Raw genomic sequence first — 16096 nt, 5'->3', positions numbered from 1 at the left:
GAACAGCTGACAGTCGGACAAAGGGAACTAGCGGACCAAGTGGAAAGGAACACTGCAGTACTCGGAGGGTTAAAGGCGACACAAAAAGAAATTAAAAACGAATTAATAGCGACACAGAGGCAATGTCAGATGGTACGGGAGGAACTGACAATGAGGGTGGACGAGGTGACAGAGATAATGGAGACAAAGGACCGGCAGGTGAGGATGCACATAGAGACGGTCACGGTAGCCTTAGAGGACGAACTTGAGGAGACGCACCGAGAAATAAAAGAGGTTAAACAAAAATTAGAGGAAGTGGAAGAAGAGGTGAGTGAAATTAAGAAGAGACGGACAGAAACTAAGAGAGAAATAAAGGAGGAGATAGCGGAATATGTACAAGGTCGGTGCTCAACTCATAATGTGATGCTCATAACCAAATAAAGAGTTTGCAGGTGGCAAAGGAGGTGCGGAGACAAGGTACGAAGGTGAGTGGCAATGTATATGATGTGAGGAAAGCTTCAGTCGGCTTGGGGATTGGTTTGGATCCGGGTGTTCGTGAGAGGCCGTTGGTGAAGTGTGCGACAGGTCTGGTGTGCGAAAAAATAGGGGTGCGAGAATGTCCGACCATGGGGTGTGTGAGGAAAAAGTGCACGCCAAGGAGTGAGTGTGCCGTCAAGAGTGAGTTGGTCGAAGCGCGTGTGCGAGGGGGTACATGGAAGCGCGGTGTGGTGAGTGTTACGGAGGAAGTAACGAAAAAGTGTGCGCGAGAGAGGTGTGTAACAGACGGGTGCATGAGGAAAGAGTGCGCTGTCGAGAGGAAGGGTGAGTGCGTTGTCAAGAGGGGAGGTGAGAGTAGTGAGAGTGAAACGGAGCGTGAGTTGGTTGTGACAGGTGAGCGAGGATGTACACCTGGAATGGAAGGATGCACACCTGGAATGGTAGAGCGTGTGTGGGGATGCACACTTGAGTTGGTCGTGAGGCACGCGGTTGGGTGTGCGGGTGAGAGCACACCTGTGATTGTCACAAAGGAGGTGACCGAGAAAGGGGCGCGAAGAGGTGTGATGGTGAGGTGTGCGAGCGACAAATGTGTGCCAAGGTGTTCGGTGGTCAGGTGTGTGACCAAGTCGGTGAGCGGAATGAGTGTCCCGAGGTGTGTTAGAGAAGGTACGACCAAGAGCAGGGAGACGGCTGCATGTATGAGCAAGAAAGGGGTAGCGTATGCATGTAAGCGTCCAGGTGAAGCGTCGACGGTAACCGGTTTAGAGGTTAGAACGACTTATAGCCGAATCGGGCCCTCGGTGCGCGTCGGGCAGCTTCGCATGCCGCGAGGACCAGCGGGGATCCGAACCACGGCGGTTTCGAAGGAACCGCCGTACGCGATCCATGCTGTGCCTCGCTTGGAACGGCCGCGTCCGAGCTCCACTAGGCGGAGCGGGCAGCTGGATAGGAAGGGTCGTTATGGCGACCACGTTTTGTTGAGACGTACCGGCAGGTCGAGATCGGGACATTGGATGGCTCCACGCCGAGGTGGTGCGTGGGATCTCGGCCCGGGTAAGCCCCTGCCCCTGCCCCGAATGCGGGACGCATCCAGCCGCCGGCACAAAAGAATCCGCGTTCATTGCTCGGCTGTACGAAGCCGGGCTGTAGACGTGAATTGGCGCACCGAGAGGATGTAATAAGTATACGGGTGATGGTGATAGTGATAGTGATTTAAAACGAAATTTAGAAAAGTGAGTAGAATTGGCAGTAAATGGAAAATTTTTGAATTGGTTGGAATCTGGACGAACAAAATTGATAGTGAGAGACCCCCGATGTGGAGGGATGGCAAATCCACCATCCCTCACAGACGTGGGGCAAATGCGCAATAGCTTATGGGGTGTATGGCAGTGAAAACTAGCCCGGGTGGGTTAGGTTATAATTGTAGGGATCTAGCGAAGATGACATTAGGTAACGTTAAGTTTAGTTAGTGACTGATACCTGTAGTGGGGACGCAGGTAGATTAGTGGGGATTATAATGACGTGGGAGCGCAATAGTTTAAAGGGACGACTGGGAAGCGCAAGTTTCAGAGGGGAGTAGTTAGCTGAGATGATGCCGTGTGTGTGAGGATTGAACAGGTGAGAATGGAACAGGTGTGATTGCACAGGTGTGCAACTGAACAGGTGTGTGGAGCAGTGTATGAGGGAGTAGTGGTGATTGCGTGTTGTGTTGACCAAATGGTCCAGGAAGAAAGGAGGGTGCAGGTGGCACCAGGTGTGAGGGCACAGGTGTGCAACAACAGGTGTATGTGGCTGTGTGGAATAAATGGTAGTGTGGAATATCTGGAGTATTGGAATGGATGGTCGTGGAGTGAGAATGGTGGAAATTGTGGAGTGGAGTGGATGGTGCGAAGGTGTGAATGGGGGAAGAGTGGACCCCCATCACGGATACCCGGGGTGGGTAGTGTAAGTGTTAGGTAGAGGGTACAGGTAAATTGTGGTTGGATATTGGCATCTGTGGTGCGAGTGACAGAATGGTATTTGGATGGGTGCATTAGTGTTGTGGAAATGGCTGGGCGTGTAGCCTGTTAGTGTGTGTAGTTGTTTGGGCGCTCCACCACTGTAAGGATGTCGGCCAGGTGAGGCCGCAGGTGGGCTCTGGGAGCCGGTAGTAGTTGTTGTGGATGGGGCCCGAGGATCCGGAGGACAGACCCGGGTAGCCCAGTGCCAGAGGGCACCGAGTGGGGTGACAGAGCCAGGAGGGGCCTGCCCCAGGTAGATAGGTTAGGGTGAGGAGCTAGGTAAGCTCGGGTGGCAACTACAGTGGTGGAGGTGTGCAGGTGGGTAGACCTGTTGGGAGAGCTAGACGTCGCAGCCCAGAAATTGTGCGAAAGCACCGGGAGATGAATCGGGGGAGTGAGACCCCAAATTGAGAGGCACCACAGTTTGGTCAATGGGAATTGGTTTTTAGAACCCATAGTGTAAGTTGGCCAATGGATTGGCAGGGAGAGACCCCGGGTAGTGTAAAGTGTGTTAAAGTCATTTAGAAAATAGTTAGGATGAAGGATCTCCTCGCACCATCTGCATCCACTCACCTGAGGTGACAGGTACTCCACACCATGCCATGTTTTGATTATTTTTTATGATGCAAATGTTGGATTGGGAGACGCATCATGACGTGGGTGTGACATTGTGCGTAATTCCATCTCTCCCTCCTTATGAGGATTGATGATGAATTGGTGATGGCAAATTTTGAAGTAGAGGGATTGTGGAGACGAATTTGGTATAGGGGAAATATGGGGAAGACGTGACAGTAGTGACGAATTGGTAATGTGTAGATTTTGTACATATGGGGTAAGGGCAAGGGCAAGGGTAGGGTAGGTGACAGGGGGGTGACGTACGGTAGGGACGAGCTTTCTCACTTCGCCCTCCGTACGCATTTCACCTTGCATTGCCTTATTGACGTGTACCCTTGTGACCTTACCCCTCGCTCAATTGTCTTTCTTTTGTCTCCCACATGACCTGTGCGCCATTGGGTGCCGATGGGAGCGTGCGTGAGGTGGCCATTGTGCGCCCGAGATTCCCAGAACCAGCATGCATTGCGTTGATGTACCACTGTATGGACCGCTGTTCTGCGGCCAAGTACCACTTGATGGACCCCAGGTTCTGGGGCAGGGCACCTCTGTTGGAGACCGGCCATAGTGGCCAGGGAATCTTGCTTGCGGACCTCGGTAAGGTGGCACCTATGCCAAACAGGTGGACCACCCTTAGTTGGCCCCTGAGGCCCTAAATAAAAATGGACACAAGTTGTGCTTTTTATTATTTCCAACTAGGCCGCATGAAGCCAGAAGACGTCGGGAAGAACATCGGCCCAGCAGAGAAAGAGAAGACCACCACCAGTTGTTTTGTTGTGTTTATTATGAACCATGGTGACTGCGCACCGGGTGGTGCTTTTGGTGCTTTGTGGTGCTTTTGGTGCTTTTGGGTGCTTTGGTGGTATTGGTACTGGTGCATCGATGCAATGCGTGCTGTCTCCACCCTCCCAACAGGAATTTCTTTTTCTTGTTCCCTAAGAAAGAAAAAAAAAAAAAAAAACACACAGGTCCTGGGTTGCGTTGTAAATAAGAAATCACGTCATTGTAAATAATGCTCCCCACCGTAAATGTATAGTTTGAGAATAATTCCGTAATTCGGTTAGCTGTGGGCTTGAGTCTGTTAGACAGGGTGCAATGCAATAGGGGGACATACTTATTTGTGTTTTAAGATTGTCACACTCAGGGTCAGGTTAATTGTAGAGGGAATTACACCTACGTGTCACACTAAGTTAAAGTTTAGTAGGCCCGAGAAAGGGGCCTGAAGAAAGGAGGGTGCAGTGTAACGAATGTGGAAACGTTACAATGTGAACGTTACAAAAGTACGGGCACACCCTGTTGATGTAAATAATGGTCGCAGTCGGCCTCCTAGTTAATTCCATGAAACTTACACGCAGGTCACGATATATCTTTTAAATAGTGTATTTCCTTATTCCATGTAGGCTAAATATGTGTTTCCCACTAGATTGACTTTGCATTGTATCAAACAAAATAAGCGTAGGCCCTTCCAATTTCCCCAAACATCTCCGCTGTCCAAAGTTCCTTTTAAAAAGGGGAGTTGTTTTCAATCCCGCAGGCCGCCATTGCCCATGTGCTTTGAGTCGGAGAAGAGAGGCGTGTCTCCACCTCGTCATAAGAGGGAAGGAGTGAACCAGCCCTAACAGCCAATCAGCACCGCGGTGAGCGACCCGGTAGGCGTGCCCTCGGAGCCGGCGGCTTAATTCCGCCCGAGGTGATACAAGCGACTGTAAGGGACTGCTTTATGAGATGACCTGGGAGATGAGCAAAGAGGCTGCACCAAGAGGAGCGGTGAGATGCGAAACGCTCCAAGCCAAAGAGGAGAGGTACTCGGCAAGGAAACCAGCTTTGGAGAGACGCGCTGAAAGGAGGGAGACGGCTCCATCACAAGAAGAGGAGCAGGTGTGCCGAACCAGCGAGTGACGTCTACCGCAGCGGATAGCGACGGAGGGTTTTCCCGCCACAACCGCGAGGAATTGCGAGCTGCTGCCTCCCGACTTTGCCTCCCTCTCAAGCAATCCACCTCAAGCCCTACCTGCCTGCATTATCCCCTGTGTAAGTGTGAACGTCCTGTCCTGCTCGTTGTCTTGGGGTTAAGTAAAAATGAATAGTGTAAGTTAACGATTCGCTGTGTTACTGCTTCTTCCATCCATTGCTGTGTGTGTATAATAAATCTGTTCTTCCTCCGTATTCTTCTTCTTCTTCTTTGTCATTCTCTTTCGGTCGCTTTAGAGGTTTCCCGATTGAATATCTGTGGGGCGATCTGGTCAACGTCGGGTGGAATCGGGTTCTAATCGGGGAGTAACTGTTCGGACGCGGTTAAATACACCACCGCTCAGTTAATATAACATCTAAAGCCGCGTCAGTAACAATATATATATATATATATATATATATATATATATATATATATATATATATATATATATATATATATATATATATATATATATATATATATATATATACAGTGGAACCTTGACTTACGAGTGCACCAACTTACGAGTTTTCCGAGATACGAGCCGTCGCTCGGGCGGTTTATTGCTTTGAGATGCGAGCCGAGATCTGAGTTACGAGCTTACGCCACCCGCCACCAAGTGGGTTCCGGTCACGTGGTTATCTTGCCGTGCAAGTATCTCTGCCATATATCGCTGCTGTTTTGTTTTCGCATGTTGGTTATTTTGGAGCTTACGCCAGCCGCCACCAGGTGGGTTCCGGTCACGTGGTTATCTTGCCGTGCAAGCATATCTGCCGTATATCGCTGCTGTTTTGTTTTCGCATGTTGGTTATTTTGGAGCTTACGCCAGCCGCTACCAGGTGGGTTCCGGTCACGTGGTTATCTTGCCGTGCAAGCATATCTGCCGTATATCGCTGCTGTTTTGTTTTCGCATGTTTGTTATTTTGGGGCTTACGCCAGCCGCCACCAGGTGGGTTCCGGTCACGTGGTTATCTTGCCGTGCAAGCATATCTGCCGTATATCGCTGCTGTTTTGTTTTCGCATGTTGGTTATTTTGGAGCTTACGCCAGCCGCCACCAGGTGGGTTCCGGTCACGTGGTTATCTTGCCGTGCAAGCATATCTGCCGTATATCGCTGCTGTTTTGTTTTCGCATTTTGGTTATTTTGGAGCTTACGCCAGCCGCCACCAGGTGGGTTCCGGTCACGTGGTTAACTTGCCGTGCAAGCATATCTGCCGTATATCGCTGCTGTTTTGTTTTCGCATTTTGGTTATTTTGGAGCTTACGCCAGCCGCCACCAGGTGGGTTCCGGTCACGTGGTTATCTTGCCGTGCAAGCATATCTGCCGTATATCGCTGCTGTTTTGTTTTCGCATGTTGGTTATTTTGGAGCTTACGCCAGCCGCCACCAGGTGGGTTCCGGTCACGTGGTTATCTTGCCGTGCAAGCATATCTGCCGTATATCGCTGCTGTTTTGTTTTCGCATGTTGGTTATTTTGGAAAATTTCTTAGTTTTAACCATGGGTCCTAAGTAATTGAGTGCCAAGGGCAGTACTGAGAAGAAGAAGAGGATGATGTGCTTGGATATAAAACACGCAATCGTCGAACAACATGAGCGAGGTGTGCGTGTTGTCGACTTGGTGAGGCAGATGTGAAGGCAGCTGAAGATTTTATTATAACTTTTGCCGAACTGATAGAAGCCGAACGATACATCCCCCAGCAAATCTTCAACTGTGACGAGACAGGGCTCTTCTGGAAAAAGATGCCGAGGAGGACGTATATAACGGCAGAGGAGAAGAGCATGCCAGGCCACAACTTGTTCAGAGTGCCGGCGATAGCTCGCCTTCTCTTTGTGGAAGACACGGTGAGATCCTTAACATCCAACAACTAATGGGACGCAAACGGGGCGCCCAGTTTAGCGGTACACACATTGATGAATCACCCTGCCTGTGAAACACCGACATGACAGGTTATAGCTGGGTCGGGATTCAAACCCAGGCTGGACAGTTTAGAGTCAAGTGTGCGTACCTCCAGTCCAGGCCATCCTGCCAACTTGTATGCTGCATACAGGTGAAATATAAAGCGCGAGATATTTTTATATATACTGTATATTTAAAAAAAAATTGGTGTGGTTTTTGGGGGGCTGGAACGGATTAATAGCATTTCAATGCATTTTAATGGGGAAATTTAATTTGAGAAACGAGCCAATTGAGTTACGAGCTCGGTCACAGAACGAATTAAACTCGTAAGTCAAGGTTCCACTGTATATATATATATATATATATATATATATATATATATATATATATATATATATATATATATATATATATATATATATATATTTATATATATATATATATACACTAGCTTGGCTCGGCTCATTGTGCTCGCCTCACCAAGCGTCGATACTGAGGAACGGGCTTATTTTAGCTGAGGATAATGACTGTACCTGAGTTGCTGTGTTGTCATGATTTACACCAATCATAATACAAACAATTATTTTGCACAAATGTATTTGTTGTGTTTGTGAGATTACATTTTTATAAGCAATTTAGGTTGAAGATTTAGGTTGAATGTTTTTTTTTCAAGAAAGAACCCCTCAGCACACACATAGGGGAGGGGTAGGTGTAGACTGGAAGTTTGGGACGATTACACCTCACCACCAAGTAATTTAAAACACCTCACAGCCATAAAACACGTAATAAAAACACCTCACCACCACAAAATTTAAAACACCTCCCCACCAAGTAATTCAAAACACCTCACCACCAAGTAATTTAAAACACCTCACAGCCATAAAACACGTAATAAAAACACCTCACAGCCACGAAATTAAAAACACCTCACAGCCATAAAACATGCAATAAAAACACCTCACAGCCACAAAACACATAATAAAAACACCTCACCACCACGAAATTAAAAACAGCTCACAGGCAAAAAACACGTAATAAAAACACATCACCAAAACGAAATTAAAAACACCTCACAGCCATAAAACATGTAATAAAAACACCTCACAGCCACGAAATTAAAAACACCTCACAGCCATAAAACATGTAATAAAAACACCTCACAGCCACGAAATTAAAAACACCTCACAGCCATAAAACATGTAATAAAAACACCTCACAGCCACGAAATTAAAAACACCTCACAGCCATAAAACACGTAATAAAAACACCTCACAGCCATAAAACACATGATAAAAGCACCTCACCACCACGAAATTAAAAACACCTCACAGCCATCAAACACGTAATAAAAACACCCCACAGCCATAAAACACGTAATAAAAACACCTCACAGCCATAAAACACATAATAAAAGCACCTCACCACCACGAAATTAAAAACACCTCACAGCCATCAAACACGTAATAAAAACACCTCACAGCCTTAAAACACGTAATAAAAACACCTCACAGCCATAAAACACGTAATAAAAACACCCCACAGCCATAAAACACGTAATAAAAACACCTCACAGCCTTAAAACACGTAATAAAAACACCTCACAGCCATAAAACACGTAATAAAAACACCTCACAGCCATAAAACACGTAATAAAACACCTCACAGCCATAAAACACGTAATAAAAACACCTCACAGCCATAAAACACGTAATAAAAACACCCCACAGCCATAAAACACGTAATAAAAACACCTCACAGCCATAAAACACGTAATAAAAACACCTCACAGCCATAAAACACGTAATAAAAACACCTCACAGCCATAAAACACGTAATAAAAACACCTCACCACCACGAAATTAAAAACACCTCACAGCCATAAAAAATGTAATAAAAACACCTCACAGCCACAAATTTAAAAACACCACACAGCCATAAAACACATAATAAAAACACCTCACAGCCATAAAACACGTAAAAAACACCTCACAGCCATAAAACACGTAATAAAAACACCTCACAGCCATAAAACACATAATAAAAACACCTCACAGCCATAAAACACGTAATAAAAACACCGCACCACCACGAAATTAAAAACACCTCACAGCCATAAAACACGTAATAAAAACACCTCACCACCACGAAATTAAAAACACCTCACAGCCATAAAACACGTAATAAAAACACCTCACAGCCATAAAACACGTAATAAAAACACCTCACAGCCATAAAACACGTAATAAAAACACCTCACCACCACGAAATTAAAAACACCTCACAGCCATAAAACACGTAATAAAAACACCTCACAGCCATAAAACACGTAATAAAAACACCTCACAGCCATAAAACACGTAATAAAAACACCTCACCACCACGAAATTAAAAACACCTCACAGCCATAAAACACGTAATAAAAACATCTCACAGCCATAAAACACGTAATAAAAACACCTCACAGCCATAAAACACGTAATAAAAACACCTCACCACCACGAAATTAAAAACACCTCACAGCCATAAAACACGTAATAAAAACACCCCACAGCCATAAAACACGTAATAAAAACACCTCACCACCACGAAATTAAAAACACCTCACAGCCATAAAACACGTAATAAAAACATCTCACAGCCATAAAACACGTAATAAAAACACCTCACAGCCATAAAACACGTAATAAAAACACCTCACCACCACGAAATTAAAAACACCTCACAGCCATAAAACACGTAATAAAAACACCCCACAGCCATAAAACACATAATAAAAACACCTCACCACCACGAAATTAAAAACACCTCACAGCCATAAAACATGTAATAAAAACACCTCACCACCACGAAACTAAAAACACCTCGCAGCCAAAAAACACGTAATAAAAACACCTCACAGCCATAAAACACGTAATAAAAACACCTCACCACCACGAAATTAAAAACACCTCACAGCCATAAAACATGTAATAACTAGAACGGGCACTCGGTAGAGCGCATACCTTCGCCGCAGCTACTGTTCTGTACTTGGCATGGGAGTGTAGGGAACAGAACAACAAAAATACGATTTTGACCTTTTCGTGACCTTGACCTTGACCTTTGACCCGATTGCTCCCAAAATCTAATCAAATGTGTCCCGTATAATAACCAATCATCCCACCAAATTTCATGCAATTCGGTTGAATACTTTTTGAGTTATGCGAATAACATACACACACACACACAGACATACAAATAAATACACAGCGATCAAAACATAACCTTCCGCTTTTGCGAAGGTAATAAATACACAGCGATCAAAACATAACCTTCCGCTTTTGCGAAGGTAATAAATACACAGCGATCAAAATATAACCTTCCGCTTTTGCGAAGGTAATTAACCTGAAATTGCAGACAGAATTATTTATTTTATCTGAGAAGCTAAACGAATCTTCTTCTTCTTTAGTACCTCAAACTTTATGTGAAATGCGATCGATTTTTAAAAATCAGAATTTGAGCAAATCTGTTTCATTCGTCTGTTAATATGCCTCCCCGATTGACAAATCTGCAATTTGAATTTCATTTGAGGTTGAAATGATTGCGGGAGATCGCGTTATAGTGATGACGTCTTGGATGGACATCCTCTTCTTCAGTCGCTCATAACTTTGAGTGAAATACGATCGAGTTAAAAATAGTCAGAATTTGAGCAAATCTGTTTCATTCGTTTGTTAATATGCCTCATCTCTTGACAAATCTGCAATTATAATTTTTTTTGAGGTTGAAATGATCGCGGGAGATTGCGTTATAGTGATGACGTCCTGGATGGACATCTTCTTCTTCAGTCGCGCATAACTTTGAGTGAAATACGATCGAGTTAAAAATAGTCAGAATTTGAGCAAATCTGTTTCATTCGTTTGTTAATATGCCTCATCTATTGTCAAATCTGCAATTATAATTTTTTTTGAGGTTGAAATGATCGCGGGAGATCGCGTTATAGTGATGACGTCCTGGATGGACATCTTCTTCTTCAGTCGCTCATAACTTTGAGTGAAATACGATCGAGTTAAAAATAGTCAGAATTTGAGCAAATCTGTTTCCCAAAATCTAATCAAATGTGTCCCGTATAATAACCAATCATCCCACCAAATTTCATGCAATTCGGTTGAATACTTTTTGAGTTATGCGATTAACATACACACACACAGACATACAAATAAATACACAGCGATCAAAACATAACCTTCCGCTTTTGCGAAGGTAACTATTGGGAACAGATCCTTAACTGAAACACATAATAATGAAATAACTACAGAGAGGTCCTATGGTTCTCTACGTGTTGTACATGGACTAACTAGGGTGCGATCTTTAATAAAGCCAATTGATGGGGATATTTACAGGGGATCATTTATAAGGGAAACATTTACTAAAATTTACGAGTGAAGGTTCTAAAAACCGTAACAATATATATATATATATATATATATATATATATATATATATATATATATATATATATATATATATATATATATATATATATTGTTACGGCCCGCGGATAAGATGTTGTGTTTGCCGAGCGGAGGCCCCGCGGTCGTACAGTTTCCCCGATTCACCCGATTCCCGAACGTTGGCCAGATCGCACCACAGATATTCAATAGGGAAAAGACTAAGGCGACACGGATGTGAAGAAGAAGCAGACAACCAAAAGGTTGGAAATACTACTAAATTTATTTACTATTTACAGGCTCAAAATAACCAAGGAAGAAGGAATAATAAGAAAATAATATACAGATGATTTTAGAGACACAGTGCAAATTCCTAGCTTATTTAACAGGCTTAACTTATTCCCAGGGACAAGACAAAAGACAGACTACGAACACACTTACATGGGGGATGATGATAGGAATGGCAGGAGGTGGATGGCTGGAGGGAGAGGGAGGTCCAACGGGTCCTGCAGCACGACCGGCGCGTTGGGCAGCCGCCGTTCCTTCGCGGCCCTGCTCAAAACGTCTGTCTGGTTCCAAGCTGCTGTGGCTGCAGTTTCGGTGGCTCAAGCTGCTGTGGATGCAGTTCAGTGGCTCAAGCTGCTGTGGCTGCAGCCGCCACTCTTGTCATGGACCTCTCTTTGTCATGGACCTCTCTTGTCATGGACCTCTCTACGCAACTCCTTTCATGGACCTCCTTACGCAACTTCTTTCATGGACCTCCTTACGCAACTTCTTTCATGGACCTCCTTACGCAACTTCTTTCATGGACCTCCTTACGCAACTTCTTTCATGGACCTCCTTACGCAACTCCTGACCACTCTTGCACGCGCGCTTTTATAACGCCTCCGGCGATTAAGCCGCCGGCCTTCAGGACACGCCCATCGGTGTGCTCACCTCGGCCATGGTTGGTCGCGCGACCCTCTGGCTCCACCCTTGATGACGACGGGCGGGCACGCCTTTCTTCCCCGACCCGAGCACATGTTCAATGGTGGTTTTGGAGGGGATGTAATTGGCAAATTGAGGCTTGGCCATGACAAAAGGGGAAATGGAGGTTTTTGGGAATGGGAATGAAGAATGAAGGGAATCTATCTTATTTCACTTGGTGCAATGGAGTATTTAAATTAATGGGAGACACAGCCTTACCCTAACACACATAATAAGGATATAAGCTACTGAACAAGGGTATTATAGTGTCCTTCAATGTATGCTTTATGGAATTAACTACCGGAACGCCCTTTGACCTTTATACAACACTGGAGGCAGGAGGATCCAGAATAAAGCATAAATCACAACAATTTACAATATAATACAACACAATAAAAAAACACAATCCTCATTTCCGCAACACTGCACCCTCCTCCTCTTAGGCATGGCCCGGGCCTATAACTTTAACTTAGTGTGACACGTAGGTGTAGTTCCCTCTACTTTTAACCTGACCCTGAGTGCGACAGTTTTAAAACATAAATAAATATGTCCCGCTGCTCCATTGCACCCTACCTAACAGACTCACGCCCACAGCTAACCGAATTGCGGAATGGTCTTCAAACTATACATTGACGGTGGGGAGCATTATTTACAGTGACGCTATTTTATTTACAACACGCAACCCAGGACCTGTGATTGTTCTTTCTGGGGGGGGGGGGGGGGGGAGAGACAGTCTGCTCTGAATCGACGCACCATGAAAGCACCCACAACGCACCAACACACCCTCAAGCACCAATCGGTGCAGTCACCACAGTTCATCAATAAAAATAACCAAACAACCCCGAACCCTGCAGGTGGTCTCTTGCTCTTCGGCTCCCTCTGCTGGCTATTACTATTTTCCTGGTGTTGTCATCTTCCTTTGCTGGCGGCCTATTTGAAATAAAACTTGCACCCAACGTGTCCATTTGTATTTATTTATGGCCCACAGGGGCCGACTATGTATGGTTCACCTGTGGGGCATCGGTGCCCTGTGGCCAAGGTCCGCCAGCAAGATTTCGGGCCTTCATGGCCGGTTCCAGCAGAGGGGCCATGCCCCAACCCATGGGGTCCATAAGTGGTGCTCGGCCACAGACATGTGGTCCATAATGTGGTGCATCGATGCAGACAGCTGGTTCTGTGAGTTCCGGGCGCACAATGGCCGACTCACGCACGCTCCCCTCGGCGCCCAGTGGCACACAGGTCCTCATGTGGGAGACAAAGGGGGGGAGAGACAGATGAGCGAGGGGTGAGGTCACAAGGGTACACATCAATAAGGCAATGCAAGGCGAAGTGCGTACGGAGAGCGAAGTGAGAAAGCTCGTCCCTACCGTACGTCACCCCCCCCTGTCACCTACACTACCCTTGCCCTTACCCCATATTTACAAAATCTACACATTTACAAATTCGTCACTACTGTCACATCTTCCCCATATTTCCCCTATACCAAATTCGTCTCCACAATCCCTCTATCCAAAATTTGCCATCACCCAATTCATCATCAATCCTCATAAGGAGGGAGAGATGGAACAACAAGCACAATGTCACACCCACGTCATGATGCGTCTCACATTCCAAACATTTGCATCAGAAATAATTAAACATGGCATGGTGTGGAGGTACATCATCTCAGGTGAGTGGATGCAGATGGTGCGAGGAGACTTCAATCCTAACTATCCTCTAAATGACTTTAACACACTTTACACTACCCGGGGTCTTTCCCTGCCAATCCATTGGCCAGCTTACACTATGGGTTCTAAAAACCAATTCCCATTGTCCAAACTGTGGTGCTCATCAATTTGGGGTCTCACTCCCCCGATTCATCTCCCGGTGCCCTTGCACAATTTCTGGGCTGTGACGTGTAGCTCTCCCAGCAGGTCTACCCACCTGCACACCTCCACCACTGCAGTTGCCACCCGAGCTTACCTGCTCCTTAACCTAACCTATCTACTGGGGTAGGCCCCTCCTGGCTCTGTCTCCCCACTCGGTGCCCTCTGGCACTGGGCTACCCGGGTCCGTCCTCCGGATCCTCGGGCCCCATCCACAACTACCGGCTCCCAGAGCCCACCTGCGGCCTCACCTGGCCGACATCCTCACAGTGGTGGAGTGCCCAAACCAACTACACACACTAACAGGCTACACGCCCAGCCATTTCCACAACACTAATGCAACCATCCAAATACCATTCTGTCACCCGCACCACAGATGCCAATATCCAACCACAATTTACCTATACCCTCTACCTAACACTTACACTACCCGCCCCGGGTATTCGTGATGGGGGTCCACTCTTCCCCCATTCACACCTTCGCACCACCCACTCCACTCCATCGTTTCCACCATACTCACTCCACGACCATCCATTCCAATACTCCACTTATTCCACACTCCATGTCTTCCACACAACCATTGATTCCATTCACCTGTTGGTGCACACTTGTGCACTCACACCTGGTGCCACCTGCACCCTCCTTCCTTCCTGGACCATTTGGTCAACACAACACACATCACCATCATTCCCTCATACACTGCTCCACACACCTGTTCAGTTGCACACCTGTTGCACAAACCAGGATGATTGCAATCACACCTGTTCAATCACACCTGTTCACCATACACTTCCAATCCTCAAACACACGGCATCATCTCATCTAACTACTCCCCTCTGAAACTTGCGTTCCCCAGTCGTCCCTTTAAACTATTGCGCTCCCACGTCATTATCATCCACACTAAACTACCTGCGTCCCCACTACAGGTATCATTGTCACTAACTAATCTTATCGTTACCTAATGTCAATCTCTAGATCCCTACACACGATATATCCTAACCCTCCCGGGTTAGTTTTCACTGCCATCAACCCCATAACTAGTGCTCCTTTGCCCCCCCCCCCTTACTGTGAGGGATGGTGGATTTGCCATCCCTCCACATCGGGGAGGTCCCACTATCAATTTTGCACATCCAAATTCCACAAATCAAACATTTTCTATTTACTGCCAATTCTATTCACTATTCTAAATTTCGTATCAAATCACTATCACTATCACTATCACCATCATCACAGTCCACTATATCCTAGCCTCGGTGCGTCGTGACATAATTAAACTCGGTTCGTAAAGCCGAGCAATGAATTCGGGTGGTTTGGTCACCTGCAGGTTGAATCCGTCCGGCTTTCGGTTCAAGGGAGGTGGTTTGGTTGGGCCGAGATTCCACGCACCATCTCGGCGCGGCATCTTGCGGTCCCGGGCCCGATGGCTCAATCTCCCCCGGTCGGAACCCCGTCCCCACGAGGGGGCACCGTCCGCTTCCTCCCACTCGCCCTTGAACCGGACCGGTCGCCTCGCCCGCCAAGGCCCGGACTCGACCGTGCGGGGCGGGGCCAAGCCCGAATCGGCAACGACGCTTCGAAGAGAAGCGACGCAGCTTCGATCCGCGCCGGGCCCTGCATCCAACAAAGGGCTCCTCGCACCGAGTGCTCGCATCGGCTATCCGTCGCTCTAACCGCTAACCCGGTTACCGTCGATGCTTCACCGGCATGCTCACACGCATACGCTACCCCTTTCACCCTCACAAAACCCGGCGTTCCAACGCCGTCCGTACATTCCACCAACGCTCTCCCTGTTACACACCACACCTCTCGCGCACACTCTTGCGCACACCTCTCCTCCGTTACGTCCTCCGTAACACTCACCATGGGTGTGCACTCTGGCATCCACCCACTAACGCGCTCACA

Source organism: Myxine glutinosa, chromosome 3 (assembly GCF_964187855.1).
Source record: "Myxine glutinosa chromosome 3, kmMyxGlut1.1, whole genome shotgun sequence".
Lineage (NCBI taxonomy): Eukaryota > Metazoa > Chordata > Myxini > Myxiniformes > Myxinidae > Myxine > Myxine glutinosa.
The sequence above is the reverse complement of the archived record's forward strand: the minus strand, read 5'-3'. Positions refer to the sequence as shown.